The sequence below is a fragment of the Erithacus rubecula genome (assembly GCF_903797595.1).
Source record: "Erithacus rubecula genome assembly, chromosome: 8".
Taxonomy (NCBI): Eukaryota; Metazoa; Chordata; class Aves; order Passeriformes; family Muscicapidae; genus Erithacus; species Erithacus rubecula.
The window spans coordinates 5,142,413-5,162,166 of record NC_136659.1 but is presented as its reverse complement, the minus strand read 5'-3'; the positions used below and the strand labels follow the sequence as shown (position 1 = coordinate 5,162,166).

Genomic DNA, 19,754 nt, shown 5'->3' with positions numbered 1-19,754 from the left:
GTAGAATCCTGCTCATGGCACTCCAGGCTCAGAAGTGCCAGGGAGCGAGTGGTCTGACCCTGTGCCTTCTGCAGGTCACAAATTTGTCTCTGCCTTCTTTTAGTCCATGGTAGCTTTGCACCTTCACAGAGTCCTGTGCTAGTGAGTTCTGCAGATCAGCTGCAAATGTTCCAGTAAAGGTGCCTCCTACTAGGCATAAAATAGGCTGTGGCTGGTGTAGATCCTGTGTAAATCCTGACTAAAAGCAGGGAGAGCTGCCCTGTCATTGATGATAGTGCCAGCTCCTAAATGGGGGCTTAAAACTTGAGCTTCACCTTTTTTCCTATAATGGGAAGATGTGATTTCACACAGCAAGAATTAACAAGGCAATTAATGCCTGAGAAGGTGAAAGGAACAAAAACGACTCTAGAAAGTGTGAAATATGGTGTCAGATCAGAATCCTCTGTTTCTGCATCTGCCACCAAGTTTCTGTGCAGCCAGGATGTGCTCATCTGAAAAGGAGACAGAAATTAGCAGAAATGACCAAGAAATGAGCTCCCAGCAGGTGGACACAGGGTGCCTGACACATTTTTCTGTCCTTGGCCTCAGAGCAATTTTGGAGAATAAGATGGTGGCTCAGTGCCCCCCTTGCTTCCAGCCTGGCATCTTAGTACTGCTTCTGCCTCTCCAGCCAGCCATTTCCCAGTGTGGCATTGATTCATAAATGTCTGCAAGTGTTTTTTAAGAGCAGAGTGAAGATGCTTTAGAAGAGAGGCATGCTGCCTGTTGGGCAGCAGCAGCTCAAATACCTCAGTGCTGCAGTTATATTTGATGGTGCACGCACTTTGCTTCAGGAAAGCTGCCAAATGGCATTTTAGTCCTACCTCAGAGCTCTATGTAATGAAAAATAAAGTGAATTTCCATGCTTTTGGCCACCAAAGTGCCTGCAGGTCTTTACACAGCTTTACCAGTCTGGCTCAGACCAAAAAGCACCATGGGGACTGATGTTGTTTGTGCTCAGAGTCAGGGCTTTATCAAATGGCTCAGATTAGGGTGAAGGTAGCCACCATCCAGCCCATTTCCCCAGAACAAAATGACAGAATTACAGTCTGATCCTCAGCCCAGGACCCCTGGAAGGGGCAGCTTTCTCCTAAACATTAATGTCAATAGAGGGGTTTTATTAATTCTTTGTCATGACTCCTTTTTAGCATCCAAGTCAGGTGTGGCTCTCCTAGGACCAGCTGTGTTTGAGTGTTAGAAAAACTTACCCAGATATATTTCTTTAGTCTTGCTGATGCTCCTCCTGTTTTCTTTCTGCAGCAAATAAAGATCATGAATTTCCTGCCATGCAGATAATTTTTCTAGGTTTGTTTCTCAGTTACAATGAATGTAGACTTGTTATCCTAACCTCACTGGCAGATTATGAATTCTTTTGGCATTGATCTGAAGCACAATGAGGGCTGTACAGGTTCTTCCAAGCTTCAAAGTATTACTTTCCTTCTGAATTTCTGCAGAATAGCTTGCCCTTGCCACATCATTTGGACTGCCCATCTGTTGCTTAGCTACAAGACTAATTATAAGAACCCAAATGATAGCAGAGAGGGCACATACTCAAACATGACAAGACCCAAAGGATGCTCATTAGTGTATTTGCAGGAATATTACTTGTCCTGAATTCTGAGGTTTTGGTGACCATCACTGTTAGCTTTAACTCACTCAGCTCTGGTTGCTCATAGCTTGGCTTTTGCTGGAGCTGGTTGTTTGCAATCTGCAGCCAGAGACAATGATTTTAAGGAAGGTGTGTGCTTGGGGAGAAACTGCTAAACAAAGATCCTTGAAAGAGGGAAAATAGTATAGGAGAGGAGCTCCTTGGGGGTTTTTGTAAGGGAAAACTCTGATTGTCAGTTAATCCCTAGTTGCTGGAGTCAGGTTATGCAATGCAGTATCAATGTGAAGTGCAGAACTAGCCATAGCTGCTATGCATTATAACTGATCTGTATCCACAGCAGCAATACCTTTCAGCTCTTCCCTGGCAGTTTGTGAAAGGGACTTGATTTAAGACGTCATAAACTGGAATCACATTTTTGCAGCCTCGTGAAAATGAGCCACACCAATTGCCCAGGTCACACCTTTGGTTCTCACTAGAGCTATGTGAAAGACACTGTGCTGTGCTTCCAGCAACATCAATTAATAGTCTGGAGGTGAGTGCTCAGCTCAACAACTGAATTTAGAAACAGTTCATCTGCATGCAAGAGAAGGTTTCTCTGAACCTCCAGCAGCATCTAGTAGGACTCACACTTCAGCTTTGTGCTGACTGTGGCTGGGGCTTATATGGAGAGATAGCCTGGGGAATGATTTTCTTCAAGTTCTGCTGCCTTCAGTGTGAGTCATCAACAGGAAAAAGAGATAGGAGCCATCAGCTGGACAGTGCTGGACCATTCCCAGAGCAAAGGCTCAAGGAGAGGCTGGAATGGCTTTGTGCTTAAGAACTTCATATGAGTAACTGCTTGTGTTGGTCCATAGCTCAAAAGCAACCAAGTTCCTCCCTACACTTCCAGTTTGAGACCAAGGGGACCTGTGGGAAGGGCAAGGATTGTAGTTTTGGTTTTCTTTTTACCTTGTCTCCAAAGATTGCTCTTGGTGATTGCATTGCAGATGTGAGGTTGAGGAGATACCATAGCTGACCATAGAAGGAGTCAACTCTTCTTCCCATGTTTTATGACACAGAAATGACATGAACAAAACCTGATCAGCTAAGAGGAGAGGAGTTCACTATAAAATATTGTGTGATGGATTTCTGGTTCGTATATGGTGACACAGTGCTGCTGGGAAAACATGCACCAAGGATGATTTCACATTGTTATTATTTCTTGTTATCAGCTTAAGCATATATGTAAGTAATGAGGAACAAACACCTCCTATGAAAGTGTTAGTGCTTTTTGACCCCTAAACTCAAAAGCAAGGAAAGCTCTTAATGAAATACATGATGTGATCCCTTTAGAACAGCAGGGCAAAACCCCAAAATCTGTGATCATGTGGGACAATGTTGAGTTGTTGCCTAATAAGATACTGCATTAATGTATGGAAATTCAGCTCATAGGGACTTGTGAGCATGTATATACAAGCTCATATACTTGTGCCATGTATATGTGCAGTTTATGGGGTTGTTCTGACACCAAGAAGAGCCAAAGTTTGAAACACTGCCCAGTTTTTTACTTGGTTTCCTGCATATTTGCTTGCCTGTCACTTATAAACCTGTTTTGCCTCTCACTTAGCAGTGGAGTTGTGCCCAGATAAAGGCATTACTTGAACACCAGCTAAATATTAGTTTCACAATGCACACCCGTTGCTTGGTCCCAGGGTATCACTCAAAACAAATTATTCTGCTGTGTTACATTGTCTGTTGATCACTCCTTTCTGCCTTTTATCCTTGTTGTTGTTCTTCCCATCTCGCAGAAAGCCAAAGTGCCAGGCCATTAGGAAACTGAATTATTAAAACCTCATATTGATTTTTCTTGACTGTACAGCTGACGTTATCATGCAAGGACCTTGCCTTGAGCTGTGCAGGAGGGGTTTTGTGAAACACTTGACAGCTCTCCTCATCCCTCCTCTTCATTACCTTCCATCTCTTTCTCACCCCATCATTTCCAAGAGGAGGAGGTTCTGAAAACCATTATGCAGAGTCATTTCACTTGACTGTCAGGCTCCCTTTGCTAGCAGCCACACAAACGGTGGGATTTTTCTTTCCTTTCACTCTGGAGGTACACAAACAGATCAGTCCGTTCGGCACACCGCGGTATCCATGGCGACACACCAGCCTGCGCAAGCATCTGCAGACGCTTCGAAAATCAGAAATACCGAGTGATGACAAGGAGCTGCTTCACACAATGGATGTTTAGAGGTGTCACAACCACCTGAAACACTTCCTTTTCCGCCCATCAGCTCCTTGATTATAAGGTGCTTTACATTTTTATCACAGCTCCTTTGTCAGAATCCAAGATTTGAGGCGGAAGTAATCCTTCTTTCAATGTTTATTTGCTTTGGGGTTTTTTGCATTTAGATCACTGGCCTTAAGGGAATGAGCACCCCAAGCAACACTGCTAACTTTCCTCTTTGAACTGAGTTGGAGTGTAGGCTATTCAAATGATAAAATCCACAGTTGTGATTGGAAAAGAAGTGATCCATGCCAATCCAGCTAATAGGAGTAGTTGTGTGAGTGCTAGGCTGAGTAGTGAATTGATCCATCATGCTGCATGAATTACTGGTTACCTACTGTGATGACAGATTTAATAAGATCAATCAACCATTTTTTGGGAATATTTTTATTTAAGTTTATCCACCTGCTGGCATGGCAGAGACTATGCTAGTGTGTTTACAGGCACTGGTTTTTCAGGAGATAACATTCAAGTGCTCAGGCTGCATTGCAGAACATGTATCAGTTCACTAGACCAAGCCTGCAAAAACATCTGTAATTCAGGATGGGTAACTCATGTGGGCACTGATAGACACTGTGAAGAGTCTCATTCTGGTGCTGGCCCTGGCTAAGGAGCAGTTTTATAAAACAGGAAACCAACAGGCAGACTTCAGGCATTCAGGACCACTTTCCTCAGCCCAGGGAAGTATTGCTGCTCCATTAAGATGGGGTGAGTGTGCTTATCCATCATTCTCAAACCTAAACTGGACAGCTGCGCTTGTTCCTCACACAAAGGCTGAGTACAAGACTAAGTTTGAAATTTGGTAATGGGAAAGAGCCCAAATGCATGCATGCTTAACCTCCAGCCACCGTTGTGGTGGGAAAAGAGCTCCTTGTTTTGTCTGTAATGTTTCCTTTGTCTTAAAAAGTAACATTAGTATTTTATTCATAGAAAGAAATGCAACGCCCAAACCTGAGATGAATTATGTTGCCCAGTGGTGTTAATTTGATTAGGCTAATCTATTTTCAACTGATGACTTAAGCTTTAGGCTTGGAAAAAGCAGTAACATCTACCTGTTTGAATGTAACAAGAGGATCATATTAAAAAGCCTTATCAAAATTTCACCTTAATAAAACAAGATATCAGTGCATCAGAGCACTGATGAGCCTCCACGTGCAAGCATCTCATAGATTCTTTTTAAGTTCTTTAATCCTCAGTAGTTACTGTTGGAACAATTCAGACTTTCCCCTAGAACAGGAAATTAAATCTCAGAAATAGCACATTCCTTGTATTCTGACCAGTTTGACTATTCAGTAACTTATACATCATATTTATTTTGAAAAGCAAATTTTCCATGTAGGTTTTTTTAGAGATCCAATGTGTAAAGAGATTTCAATACATAAAACTTACCGTGTGTTCTGTTCATCTTCTCTTTGGTCCTGCAAGTGGGCAGCTTTTTTTTTTTTTTTTTTTTTTTTTTTTTTTTTTTTTTTTTTTTGTGTTTTGTTTTGTTTTGTTTTGTTTTTTAAGATTTGGTAAGGCTGAATGGTGCATTAGTTTTATTACCCCAATTCTCAAGATAGATAAGATAAAGAAGGCAATGCTTGTAGTGGTGAGAAGCTAAAGATGGCAAAACAAGTAACCCAACCTGAAACTTACTTAGAATCATCATTCTTCAACTAGGAAAGTCAAGAACAACAAAACTTATTTTCTTAGAGAGTTTGGGCTTTTTTCTTCTTGTTCAGATGCAAATTTAATAGATGAACTGTTGTTCTTACCCCAGAAAATGGGTTAAGGCAGTGAAAGATTTAGATCAAGAACATTCTACAGCTGAAATGTGCAGTGATCAGCAGTCCCCCTGCTTAATTTTGAATACATTTAAAAAATGTTCTGTGAGACATCACAAGTCTGACACCCAGCTTTCTTCTCTTCAGCAGAGGAATCAGATCCATAACCAAAATTTCACAGAGCTTCAAGAGCTGAGAAGAAAGAGTCACTGGATTAGGTAAATGACAGGGAAGAAGCTCTGCACATAATCATGAACCCTCTAAGGGACAACTATTGTCCATTTTTCACATCGATTCATGGGGGACTCTTTCCTTTCAATCCTAGCAGTGAGAAATGAAGGTGTCTACTGCAATGGCATTCTCTACTGCAGTTCTTAGCTCCTAACAGTTTGGTGGCCCAAGTACTTTGTACCCTCTCTCTGCTTTCAAATTATTCTACTTCTAATGCAGAGACTGGCTTTTGACATCAAAAGCATTTAGCAAATTAGAGTGTAGCTCCCTGAAGCTAATTCTTCCATCATAATTCACAAGGGTACTCAGAGTCCCTTACACAAAAAGACCAAAGATAACTAAATCAACAAAGGCAGCATTGCTCTTGTACAAGTCCTCCCACTGGGACAGATCTCACCTTTGCTTAAAGCTTTCCTTTAGCACCTGAGACATTTACATTTACAAACAGGTAGTATCTCCAAATAATCTTTGAATGGTAAATGTAATCAAATGGCAGACAGGCAGAAAAAGAACGGCTTTCACATGGAAATGTTATTGTATGAGCTGATGAGATACAGTTGAGTTTCTTGTCAGAAACAGAAAAAAAATGGAACATAGTTTGTGATGCAGAGCAGGGATAAGTCCATTGTATTTTCAGCGGAAGCTTTTATTTTGCTTAGTCGTTGATAAGCATTTGAAGGAGCTCTTCAGCTCGCTTTTTTCCCCCACCATTGCCTCTGTTGGGCACTAGAGGGACCCGAGAGTTTTCCAACCCATGAAAACATCGCAGCAAAAATGCCAAGGCGGGAGCCCTGTCTTTCCCGGTCACCTTAACCTAAGTATTTCCAAGAAGAAGGGAGGGGAAAAAACCTGCTCAACGTGCCCACAGACTGCAAATATGCCCCTGAGAGTGATGTGCAAAGGGACTGTAGCCACATTTCTTTGTTTCATTAATCTCACTGGTGCTCTTCCCATCATCAATAAATAAGAGCTGATTTTGTCTTGACTGCTCTGATTGCTCAGCTAATGTGGTGACATTGGCGCCAAGGCTTGAGTCATTGTGTTTTTGAGAAATTAAATGTTTCCTTCCCTAGTCTGAAGTGATGCCAAATACCGAAGTTGCCACTACTGCATCCCAATAAACTCTCAGGGAAGCAGTGGGGAATTGTTATTAACTATATAGTAAGAGACAAATTCCTTTTAAAACAGCATTTCCCAGACACAATTTCAAATTAATCTGTTCTAAAGAGAGCTATAGGTCATGACATTCCTTTTTCTTTTCGTGAGCAGGCAAAAATCCTCTGTATTTGACCTACCAGACTTTCATAGAGATCCACAATTCAGTATGACAAAGCTTTACTATAAAGCTCATGGTTTATGAGGCAATGCAAATTTTTTTTCCTTTTATACAAAAAATCCTATTGCTTAGTGGAATGATGCTTTCTGATCTATGCATGAATATTTCTAACAAAAATAGGTGCATGCATTTTAATATCTGTAACATGAATTAAAATATTTTTTCTATCTTAAAACATCTAGTGTCAACACTGCTGCTGAATATTTCATGTGAAGTACAGTGCAATTTGACTAGATAATTATCTCAGGGGAAAATGGTGACTGCCATTTTTTCTGTGCTCATTTTTCATCATCTTTGATGATTGTTTTAAGGAGGGATGCAACTGAATGTCTAACTTCCAAGGCATCTTTTTTTCTCTCTCTCTGCAGGCTGCTGCTGAAAAGAGACAGGCTGCTGCTGTACTGCATCTGAGGTAGAGGGGTTGATTCTCTGTCACACATGGAACACTCTGAGCATGTCTCTGGTTAGTTACACCACCCTTCTGATCTCCAGGAATGTTTATGGACAGTGCACAATGTATTGTACATGTGTCTTTCCATTAAGACATCTTTTCATCTTTCCCATGATACCCATTGCAGTATTTGTTTCCAATGAAAGTATAGGCTGTCCTTTCCTCTCTCCCCTCCCTCCCTCCTTTCTTTTTTTTTTTTTTTCTTAAATATTGTAAGCTTTAAATTAATCTAATTTCCATTTGGATGAAGTTTAATTTTTCTCCTTGATCAAATCAACTGCTCATTCCCTCTCAGGGCTGCTGTTGCTAACTAGACTTTATGTTAAGCCTGCATTTGCATGATCTAGGTGGTGAGAGGAAGGGCAAAGCTCCTGTACTTGTGGGGAGAACTCCATCCAGGGCTTTGCATGGACACCTAGACCTCCAAGAAAAGGCACAGGAAAAAAAAAAAACCAGCAGGAGAAAGGCACTGCTGGTTTTCAGGGTACTGCACACACTAGTGCATGTTCCTTATGCCCTGAACTAGTATCTTTCCTCCTGGCAGCCTGGGAGAAAGACTGACTGCAGCAAATCCATTTCCTCTGAAAGCATCTCCTCTGGAAGGATGTACATCACTGATGGTGAGTAAGAAGCAGGGAATATGAAAAAAAACCCTGCTCCCTTTGCATGGCACTGATTTACAGAATGAAATGTGAGAAAACAGCAGTGGTGCTAAGTTCTCTCAAACAGCTTGAGGAGGGCTCAGGAAAAGTACTGGAAGAAATGTTTGTAGTCTTCACTCTTTTAAAATGAAAATTTCCTGATTTACAAATACGTAAAAATACTCAAGAAAGTAATTTGGCCTTCCCAAGTCATTTCATTAACACTGACATACCCTGAACATGGACTATATGTAGTAGTTGCTGAGGGATGGCCATTTCTTTAGGAAGAAACAGAAGCAAGGGTGGCACCTAAGCTTTCCTGAACTGCATTTTGATCACTCAGTCTAGGACACACATGGCCCAAATTACAGATGTGAAATCTACATAACCTGCTAAAGCCTATGAAGAAAGTAAGTGCTCAGTACTCCTGAAAATCATGCTTGAAATCAAGCTACCTAAAATGAGAGACATTTTGGAAAAAAAATATAAACTTGCTGACGGTGATGCAGCAAAATGCAACCAAACTGAAATGAATGCTTCAAGTTTTTCCACTGCAGTATGGGTAATAGTGTGCAATCTAGGTCCTCAATTTAAAGATATTTACCTTCATGGAATCAAAATGCAGTACATTCAAAACATTATTAGAGGTTAATACATAAGTGACGCACTCAGAATTTTTGGTTAAGATTCTGACAGACTGACTTTTGCAGTTTAACAAACTAAAATATGCTTAGGAAATAGAAGAGGTAAGAAAGGCAGCATTTTACTCTTTCATCTCCAGCAGAGGTTGATTGAGATGACGTGGTTCTTGCTATAACAGGTGGGATGAGCTGATGCTGTAGCCCTACCCGAACAGGGACATTGTGGGAAGAATGACTTTGGAGTGTAGCAATTGTAATGGACATGCTGAGGGGCACAGTTCAGCTCGAGAACGTGGTAAGCGGCAAAGTAATAGGATATCTTTTATTGCAGTATTCCAGGAAATGGCTGGAAAGCCCGGCCCTACGGCAGCAGTGTGGAAGTGAGCAGCAGCGCGGTGTCTGAGGGGGCTGTGAGCGCGTTTTCTCACCGATCTCACTGCTATCTGCTCTCTTTCTCCAGAGGAAAAGGAGGGATTAGACTGAGCCGGACTCGCACCGTCGGAAGAGCCAAAGGCAGTAAGGTGAGGGGGTTTCGGGACAGGGCTCCAGCGGGAGCAGGGCCACAGCGGGCCCGCGGCCGTCCCGATGTCTGCAATGCAGGGGCCGGGGCGGGGCGGGGCGGCAGCGAGGGGCCGCTCCTCCCGCTCCCTCCTCGGCGCGGGGGCCCTGCGGGAGCGGCGGCGGGGCCGGGGCGGGGCCGGGGGCGGCTCCCGGGGGCTCGCGGCGCGCAGGCGGCCGCGTCCCGGCGACAGCCCCGAGAGCGGCGGGGCGGGTCGGCTTCAGCCGCGGAGCCCGCGTCCTCTGCCTGCCCGTCGGTGCCGGCAGCCGCCGCGGCGCTCAGGTAAGGGCCGTCGGGGAAGAGAGGAGGAACGAGCGGGGCGGGGGCGCGGGGCCGGTGCAGGGAAGGGTGTGGGGTGAGGGGGGAGCCGCGCGCCCTTCCCGCCTTGCGGCGGTCGCCAGCCCTTTTTTTGGGGTCCCGGTGCTCCCTCCCTCCCTCCCTCCCTCCCTCCCTCCATCCGCCCTTCTCTCCTTTCCCTGGGCCCTTCAGTCCCGGACACAGCCCGCAGTTGTCCCCGGGAGGTAAAAGCGGAGTGAGCGGGGCGGCCCCGCTGTTTTACCTTCATGGGGGCGGCTGCCTCCGTGGGCTCTGAGCATCCCCGGGCTGTAAAACCCCTCCGTAGGATGTGAACCTCTGTCCTCTTCTGCCCCCTCCCCTAAGCTTCTCTAAGGGGATCTGCGCGGCTGAACAAAGAGCGTTGTGTGAGGCGAGGGCTGTAAGCGCTGTTAATTTGCATGGGGAAAGGGGGAGCGGCGGAAAAAAAAAAAAAAACACCACCAGAAAAATGATTGCCTGTATTGCATGGATCAGGGGAGGAAAACAGGCGTGCACGGGAGCGGCGAACAATGCCTTTTTATGTAAGAAAAAATGATGTAAAGTGTGGCTGGCTGGGATGGCTGCAGGTAGGAGCCGTAGGCGTGTGCTGCGCTGCGGTGCTGCACCGAGCCGGGATAAACCCTGCTTCATCTGCCCTGTGCTCATCCCATCCTCATCCGAGACACCCCGACCTGCCCTTCGGATGAAATGGGCTTTGCGGAGCGCCTTCGGGAAAGAAGGGGGTGTGCCCGTGCCGGGAGAATCGCTGGCCGCATGAAACAGACAGACACGGTTAATTTCCCCCGGTTGAGCAGGAACTTTCGGTTTGCCTCCGAATAAAGATACTCTCTTGTGTTTTTGGTACATTTCACTGTTCTTCCTGAGACAGAGTTGGAGGTTTTCACTTGTAAGTGAGCATTAGCGTAGTCATGCATTAGAATGGGATGTATGCACACATATGTTGTAAGTCTTGCTTATTCTAAGTATCTAGCATCAATTTTCATAATTTGCCATGTCTCTGTGGTCATGTCAATAAATCATACCCTATATTTCCTCAAAAAAATCACTTGCTGTCCAGCATTTGTGCTGCTTATTGTTCAGAAAACCTGTCCCTTTTGTTTTCAGAAGGGTTCTCCATGGATGCTTGAACCACATATTCTTTTGGTTCTGTTTCTTATAATTTTCTCCGCAAACCTTTGTTTTTCTCTCCATGAAAGAACCTGTTTCTTTTCACCTGTGCTGGTTTAGACTGGCAAGGATGTCTAGAGTACAGATCTCATAGCTGATAGACCCAAGAAGAGGCTCAGCTGCAGAATGTATTTATTTTCTATAGCTTTTTTTCCCTTCACTCCTGCCTGGATGGTGTAATCACAGCATCTCAGCCCTTGCCTGGGAAGAGAATGTGCTGAGAGGGCACAACACAGTGAAGTTGCCCCTGCATTACGTCATGGATCATGAAGAAGTGATTCATGAGCAGTGAAAGACTGGGCACTTTACCTGAGTGTGCCACAAACCCTTCAGTTAGCATAAAGGCAGCCTAGTTGAGTGTGTGGATGGTCATTTCTCCAGCTGATGTTGAGTGTGACAGAGCCCAGACTCACCCATGTAGCACCCAGAACTGGGAACCACCAAGTTCCTCACTGGCTATTTCATTTACAAGAAACTGATGGTGCACTCAGTGGTGGGCAAGACCTACCAGTTTCCTGGTGATTTACAGATGAGCTAAAGTAACTCTCTGAAAATAACCCAAATGGCTTAGTGAGGCCATTCTGCATGGTAATGAAACATGAAGGTGAGCCCTGGCACAGGGCTCTAGGAAGAGAGGTGATCTCAGCAGCGGAGCACAGTGCCATAAATTATAGCTCTTCTCATCCTTTCTTATCTCATCAAGGGACAGGATTTTGTTAATGGAGCTTTTCAGTTTCTTACACCCGTATTGCACTTTCCTGTGGGTGTTTGAGGGAAGCCAAAGAGCTGTCATCCTGAGAATTAAAAGTTGCTGTTCTTCTATGGAGAGTTTTAGCACACTGGAGGGTAGGTCATTGTGCTTATAATGCAGTTTGTTACATAAAGCAGCATTTGCAGCCTTGATTTAGAGGTCTGATGTAATTGTTATGGTATGTTATATCATATCCTCTTTGTTGTGTGCTTTAATATGTTTGGGTAATAAAGAAATAATTGTAATTTAATGACCCCTGAGGTGCTGTGCCTAGGCAGGAGCTATCTGATCACAACAGTCCCTAAATGCATTTCTGCAGTCTGTGGGTTAAGAATTCCCTTGTTGCTAGATGTTTTTTTTCCCAGAAGCATACCTTTCCTTTTAGCCTGTGTCATGCTCCTTTCTGTACAAGTTACCCTTTGCTAAACCATATAACCAAATTCACAGAGGAAACATTTGCTATGTGTGCTGACAGAGTGGGCTCTGGCCCCTCCAGCTCAACTGTGCTCATTTAACAACTGTCTGTGGAAGTTGCTAGAAATACCCAACCACAGAAACAGGGGTGAGGCCCATTGCAGATTCTGCTGGGCTGTTTCAGGTTCACCTCCCAGTGTGGCATGTCATGCACATGTGTTGGAGACAGGTTTGTTTTCTTGATGGGGTTGGAAGAAAAAGTCAACAGGAATTCAGGTTGTGATGACTTTATGATAGTGGCTTTTTGAAAGTCACCTTTTGATTGCTAATGTCTCTACAAAGGCACTGGCAGAGCTTGTGACACATCTGCAGCATATGAAAGATCTGAAATCTACAAATGATAATCAGCTTAAAAAAGCTCTACTGGTACCCACAGTCCGAGTTCCTTACAGATCTTTTGCCTACAGTGCAGGCAGCAGTTATGCTGAGAACTGATCTGGTAAAACTTCTGGCTCACAGTCAAATAAAAAAAAACAACCCACCCCTTTTCTTTATTTGGGTTTCAGAAGAGACATTTCTGGTTGCAGGACACTTGAAATAGAACTGAAGCCTTGACTAGGAAGGGCTTAGGGAGTGTTGCACTTAACATGCACACAAATAATGACCAGAAATTTGGAAAGGTGTAAAAGGGGTCCTAAGACTAGGTGACCTCCCAAGGTCCTTTCTAAACTGAATTATCTGATGATCTAGGTATTTTGGGTTTTGTGCTGTCTTTAAGTCCATGTATGCACTTGATGAAGAAGTAAGTATGCATGTGCTGATATGTAGAATTATTTCTTGAGACTCAAGGATGCATCTTTTGCTCCATCCATATTTATTCAGTTCAAACACATGCTTAATTGTGCTTAAAAATCAGCTGTAAGCATGCTTAAAAGTAGTATTTTTACAGAAAAGGGAATTTTTTTTTCTGAAAAAAAGGGATAAATTTATGGTATGTGGGCTCAGTGTTGTAAACCTCTTGAGGATATTTAAAGATACCAAGTACTTGCAGAGAAAGCAAGGAAAGGTGCAGTTTTCTCTGATACCATTTCATGGCTTATCTCTTCCCAAACACACAGGTGCACATGCCAAGGCACAGTATGGGTGGGTCTTGACATATTTAGGGTTGGTGCCTTTTCTTCCATCCTTCTGCTTCATGTGCAGGTGAGCTTATAGCAGTTCTGTACTGCATCTCAGTTAAGAAGAAAAAACAGCATGAGACTTATTTCCATGGGGTGGAGCTGATTTACAGGATTGGTGCTGGAAAACAGATGGTTTAAGCTGCCTGCCTCAGTAAAGGAAAAAGCTTTCATTTCATGAGAAGGTTTAATAATAGGTTATGCTACTACCAAACTAAACAATGGTGTTTTAGATGGAGGTTCAGTGTGACATTTGTAATTACTTTCTAGGTATCAGAGGAAAGAGCTGCTGTATCCATGGGGTTAATTTGGATTGTTGTGGCCACATGGGTTACTGTACTAGCTGTTAAGAGGATTTGAGGTCTTGATTGACCCATTTTACTTTAACACTAATTGTTTGCTGTTGCATTAAGGAGAAAAGATGAGCTTATCCTTATGGTTTTACACTCACTGTTTTTCCCTACAGCAGTCTCTCAGATGAAACTGATCTTTGTTCTTTTGTCTTGATTGGGGAGGTAGTGGAAAGGGATAACACACATCAGCTTCACAGTGTTAGTGTTTGTACTCAGTATCCTGTATCTTTGTTAGGGTGCCAATTTGAAAGGAGGTAGATGAAAAGTTGTGGCTTGTTCTCTTTGTTTTCTGCAATCTGTGACAGCTTAGTGTTGATTGATGGGCTTGATCAGTGCTATGATATGCTGTTTCTCTTTTAGCATTTTTGAAGTACACATTTTTCTAATTTTCTGTGATGTAATGAGACTATTTATTACATCTCAGAAACTTTTATTTATTTTAGCACATGATGCTTCCAGATAAAATGTATATATGCTTCCTGTAGTACAAGGGAGACAATGGCCTTATTACAATCAGCAGTGGTAAGTGGTGAAAATCAGAATACTGTGATGTGTTAATTGAATCTGTACCTGACTTGCACCATCTGGAAAGAGACAATGCCATTTGCAGCTCTGTTTTCTGATTATTGAAAATCTGGGGTACTTTTTTCCATCAGGGAAGTAATCAATTTATACCTGACAATTCTTAAGTTATGGATTCATAGGTAGAATTAAGGTCCTGTAACAAATTTTGCCCCTTCATTTAGACTTGGCACTTGTGGGTATGAGGAGCTGAGGAATATTTCTTGTCTTGTGTCAAGCTCCCAGCAAGAAGTAGGGAGATTTTTCTTTTAGCTCTAAGACAGTTAGATTGCAGTAGCTTCCAGTGAGTTGAGTCTATGAAAAGTTACTTTTCTGTCTGTGAAACTTGTCATTTTATTCCCTGAGACTGTTTTAAACTACATTTCAATAGCTGTTTGCAAAATTAGCTGTATTTAAAGTATATACAACCTCTGGTTAAACAACACAAAACCCTCCAAACAAACCAAACCCAGTAGTCCAATCATGCCAGCTAACTTAGCAGCATTTAATTATAGGACCTATTGATTCAATTAACCCTTTGTTTTCTGGAGAGAATGGTGGGGACTGGTTTCTGGTTTAGAACTAGGAACTGTCAGTTCTATCTTTAGGAACATAGATTATCTCTTGGAACAACTGCTTGGCTGTACAAAACTTGTCACTTTCCCTGAGGTTCTAAACTTGGATGAACAAAGCTAGGAAATGTCTCAGAATGAAAATGTGTTAATGAAGGTTCTGTAGACAGTTTGGGATGTGCTTTTAAAAACTCGTGTATTGGCCCAAATTTGATCCCGAGATGAGCAGTAGAAAATGCTGTAGGCATTCAGATGTGGCCTGTGTTTCACTGCTGGGCCAGAATCCTGTATCTGCTGGCTGTCAGCAAAGATGGACTGGCCTCCTTCCCTGTGTGTCTCAACCACAGTGTTGTCCAGGGTGTACTTGGAGTGGCTTCAGCTAAGTTTGGGGTACAGCTAAGTTTCTCTCTTTTTGTTCTCCTCACTTGGTGTAGAAGGTATCTGAATGGCTTGTGCAGCAAGTGCAATTGCAAGGTGCTAGACATTAAGTGCAAGGACACTTCTCTGGGAAAGCTCAGAGTCTCAGAGGGACTGTGAGGAAAGCTTTTTTCCTGTATGTACTGTGAAATGGGCTGAAAGTGTGGTTCAAAACCCTTTGACTTTAAGGAGGGTTCAAGCGTGAATTAGAATTCTGGTTAGCTGGAAATGTGGTCAGTTTGTTTTAACTAACCAGATCTTCTCGTGCCAAGTTACTCTGTTTTCCACAGCAGTCCCTCTGTGACCACCAGGTCTGAGCAGATGGATCTGATCCCATCATGGGGACTTTGGCCAGACTCAAGGCCAAAGGCTGTGCCAGAGCCTACTGCTAACTCTTGTAATGTTAACATGCTTTTACTGTTCCCTGGCTGATTGTTGAACAAAGAGACCCCAAAGGCTTTTAAAGTCCCTGCCTGATTCTTGCAGCTGCTTCCATGTGATGTCTAAGGTGTGCCTAGGCATCCCTTCCTCTTCTGACCACGTGGTATTGCTCAGACAGCAAAGCTTCTCCTTTTGTTTGAAGTACTGTGACTGTGGCTTGATGGTCAGCAGCTGTATGTTCATGTGTAGATTTCTGCTGACAGAAGACTCCTGCTGACACATCCCAGGCTACTGGGGCCTGATGTGCTCTCAGGTGTTGGGCTGCTCCTCTTGCAGTCTGTGTTACAGGGTGTGCCAGGCAGGCAGGCTGCCCTGCCTGTTTGCAACAAGAGTCTAGTCATGTTTGTAGGCATTTGTCTGCCTTGAGTATGCTGAAACTAATACCAGCTTTTATTTCCCTCAGCAATTAGAAGATTGTTGAAGGAGGCTGAGGGGAGAAAAACCCCAAGGGCTTAAAAAGAAGATGTGCAGGAAAATGCTGGATGATTTACAAAGGAGGAGAACAGACCTTGCTCAAGAGGTGGTCTGGACAGTCTTTCATATCCCATCCTTCTTGTCAACCTGTAGTTTGGGGTGGGAGGGCATCAGATATGAAGGCAGGTGTGATGACCCTAAGCTGCTTTGATACTGTATCCTCCTCCAGTGCTTCCCGATACCTGTATTACAAAAAATGCAGGGTGTTAGCCACAAGAATAGAGGGGATATTTCTGAAATAAGAGTGTCAGCTCCTCCAGATTTGTATCAGAGTTCTTGCTTTGCACTGATTCAGTTAGGGCAGTGTTTGGGCCAAAGGCTGCATACAGCATGCTCAGAAATGGAGACAGTGTCTGTGTTGCCAGGAGTCCAGAGCAGACGTAGATATTTAGGCTTGTGGCTAAGTGTGTCTGGAAGGATGTGCCCAACCTCTGTCTTTTGCAGCATGATTGATTTGATGTCCTGTAGAGAAAATCTCTTCCAGGAAAATGATAAAGAAACATATAAATCAGGTGGAAGGAAGCTGAATACTTCTTTCATTGTAGGGAGATAAAACATGTATATTTCTTGAAGTAGAAAGTTGTCAAATTTGTGAGAGAGTTGTCTTGGTTTTGAAAGACAGGTGTCTGCCAAGGAAGGCCGGAACCTCCCTTGCAATAGGAAGTGTGAACCCCTTCCCTTGAATTTATTATAACTTTGAAATTGAAGGGGCTTTCAGGCAAAGCTGTGGGAAAAAGGATAACAGTTCTTTACTAATATATATATGTATAACAAGGCAAACAAACAGCAACACCAAACAGAAACACAAACCCAGTCCCAGCCTCTCTCTGCTGCCGGCACTTTCCCTTGGTGCAGTTCCGGTCACGGCCAGCAGGGGCGCTGCTGGCTCCTGGCTGGGCAGGGCTGGTGCAGTGAATCCTCCAGGCCTGCAGGGGGCGCTGTGGTGCAGGGCAGCAAAACAGTGGCGGAGCGGGAAGAGGGGTTTCCTTTACCAGCCCGCAGGGGCGGGCGGTCCCGGCGCCCCTCAGGGTGTGAAAGGAGCTGTGCCAGAACCTCAGAACAGAACACCCGGGAGTGGCAAACAAAGCACAGCAGAAACTCCACAGTCGTAACGGGAACTGTGAGAGGTCGAGCACACATGGCTCTTAGGGTAAAATGTAGTGAAAAACCTGAAGCAGCGGCAGAAGATGGCGGGGCTGAGCAGTGGCAGCTGGGTCCTGCAAGCAGCCATGAGACTCTCCCTCAGAGAGGGGGAGGCTTGGGTTCCCAGGTTTTCTCTTGAGGCACCCAAGTAGATGGTGAGGGGCCTTTTCCAGTGCAATCTGGTATTGCTAAAGTCCCACTTTACCAGCTGCTGTTATGGGCAAAGGCTTCACCGACAGTAAAGAAGAAGCAACTTGACTGTTCCCCTCTGATCCAAAAGTGAGCGAGGAGCTGAGCTCAGCCCCTCATCCCTCAGCCAAAATCTCATGTATCTTTGCGCTTCCCAAGAGAAAAAAACCCAGGTAAGAGTAGCCAGATGCAGCCTTCCCTGCACCTTGGCCACTTCTTTTGCATCTTAAGTACCAATTGTTATCGTCTCTTAGGCAACAAATAGGAAAAGAGTCCCTGAGAGAAAGAAAATAAAAAACCCTAACCTTCAACAAGAGTAATTTAAAAAAAAAAAAAAAAAAGCAAAGCAAACAAACTCCTGTGTGTGTGTGGAATGCTCAATAACCTGATTCATTCCCAAGAGCAAAGGATAGAGTGTGGTAAATAAGCTTTCATTCCATGTTTTTCTGCAAAGTTAAGCTTTTCAGGCCGTAGAGAACTGGTTGTGCTTCTGAATAAAACTCAGCAGAATATTGAATAAGCATTTATTACCCACTGCTGTCTGTTGCATATAATAACATTATGTTGCATATAATAACTTTGTTTCAACTTTTAATAAAGGTATTTTGTGTTATTGCAAATTATAATATATGGTTTTATACTTCAGTTTGCCAAAAATAGCAGAAGTGATTTATAGATAATACTTACAGTCTTTTAGTTTAGATAATTTTTAATGGTGTGCTACTAGTGTTGCTTAAAACATTAGCAGTATTTTGAATGCAGTATTAAAAAATCTTCTAAGTGTACCTTTCAGTATGAATAGTTGAGAACATTTTTTGTGGAATGCATTTAGGAAAAAAGTCCAACTGTATGCACTTAGAATCACCTCTGGTATTCTTCTCTGAGCAAAAAAACGCTGAATTCACTTAGGCTTTTTTTTATTCCTTCACTTGTTTTGGTCCACTGCATGTTTACATCATCACTTGGCAATAAATAGAATTAATAATTTGTTGCAAAGCTTTAATTGATTTTTACAGGCACTTGGAAATTAGAAACACATTTCTGATTTTACCATATTTATGATATTGATGCTTCAGATGCTGGGATGTGTATTTATTTGGATGGTAATGCTGGTATCAGGATGCCAGCACTGACCTGCCTTGTTACCTGTGCTTACCAATAGGCACATTCAGTTTCCATAGGCACAGTCAACCAGGCCTTTCCATGAGGCTGTTCAGAGACTGACTTGAGAAAGTGCTGCCAGTGTTGCTTGATGTGCAGCTCTTATTATGTGGACTTCTGTCCTTTGATTCACCTGGACTAAGTAATCTTTGAGCCCTGTACTGTAAGCTCAGGCTTTGTGTCACAGTAGGTAAGTAGTATCTGCTGAAACAATGCCTTATTGGATGCTTTGAAGTTTTTTTTATTAACTTGATTCTTTTTGCTTTTTAGCACAAATGTATTTGTACGCTGCTATTTATGAGAGAGTAGTCCTTGACTGTAATTAATTTATTTTTTAAAAGATTCTAACAGTGTCAGTATTTAATTGGTGGAAAGCATGTGCCTCTCTGAGCCAGCAGATAAAAATGCTGTTTTAAGGCAGATACTCCTTTTTTTGGGTGGTGTCGAGCATTTTCTGTTTTATTCATGATGGGAACAGAGCAACTTGGAAAGTAACATTTTTACTCTTTAAATTAAGTATTTTAGGATGGAATTCTTTTGCCACCTATTACACGCAGGAGGAGGGAATAAATACTTGGAAAAAAATATTGGGCAAGACTAATGTATTCCATACTTTAGGACATGAAGCCATGTTTACTATCAGGGTAAGTCAGACTTCCTTGCAGACACTGTACTGCAGATTTGGCATTATGGGACATTACTCTGAAATACCTCTGTTGTTGGCACTAGGTGATTACTGCTGTGCCAAACTCGTGGATTTGAGTACTGAAGTTTCAGTTACTTGGAAGATTTGAGTTATTTTTGTTTCTGATTTGTTTTATATACTGTTAGAAGCTGTAAATTCTTTTTCTGAAGAGGATGGAAATTTCTTCTGCATTTTAAGTTATTGCAAGATCAGTCTCGGTGACACTGCTTATTCCAGTGTGCAGTGGAATAAGTGATTTGTCTGTATCCTGGGATGGGGAGAGAATGAATATTTTACCTGTACTGTGTGTTTGTGTTTTTTATAGCAGTATTTTGGTGCCTTTTTCTTGCTTGCCTAAGGGAGAGGGAAGGTA

At 43.1% G+C, this 19,754-nt stretch overlaps 1 protein-coding gene across 40 annotated transcripts in view; it reads left to right on the top strand.

The window, feature by feature from the left end:
- Window positions 1-9,681: 9,681 nt before the first annotated feature.
- The window catches only part of MAP2 (microtubule associated protein 2), a 212,356-nt gene continuing 202,283 nt past the window's right edge, over window positions 9,682-19,754 (top strand). For 31 of the 40 annotated variants that reach the window (XM_079311169.1, XM_079311168.1, XM_079311143.1 and 28 more), the window contains exon 1: window positions 9,682-9,821. The gene's annotated coding sequence lies outside the window, so the exon portion shown is untranslated. Of the gene's footprint in view, window positions 9,865-10,306; window positions 10,762-11,187; window positions 11,375-19,754 lie in introns of those variants that run through there. The other 9 variants (XM_079311167.1, XM_079311164.1, XM_079311154.1 and 6 more) reach the window with 3 other exon arrangements.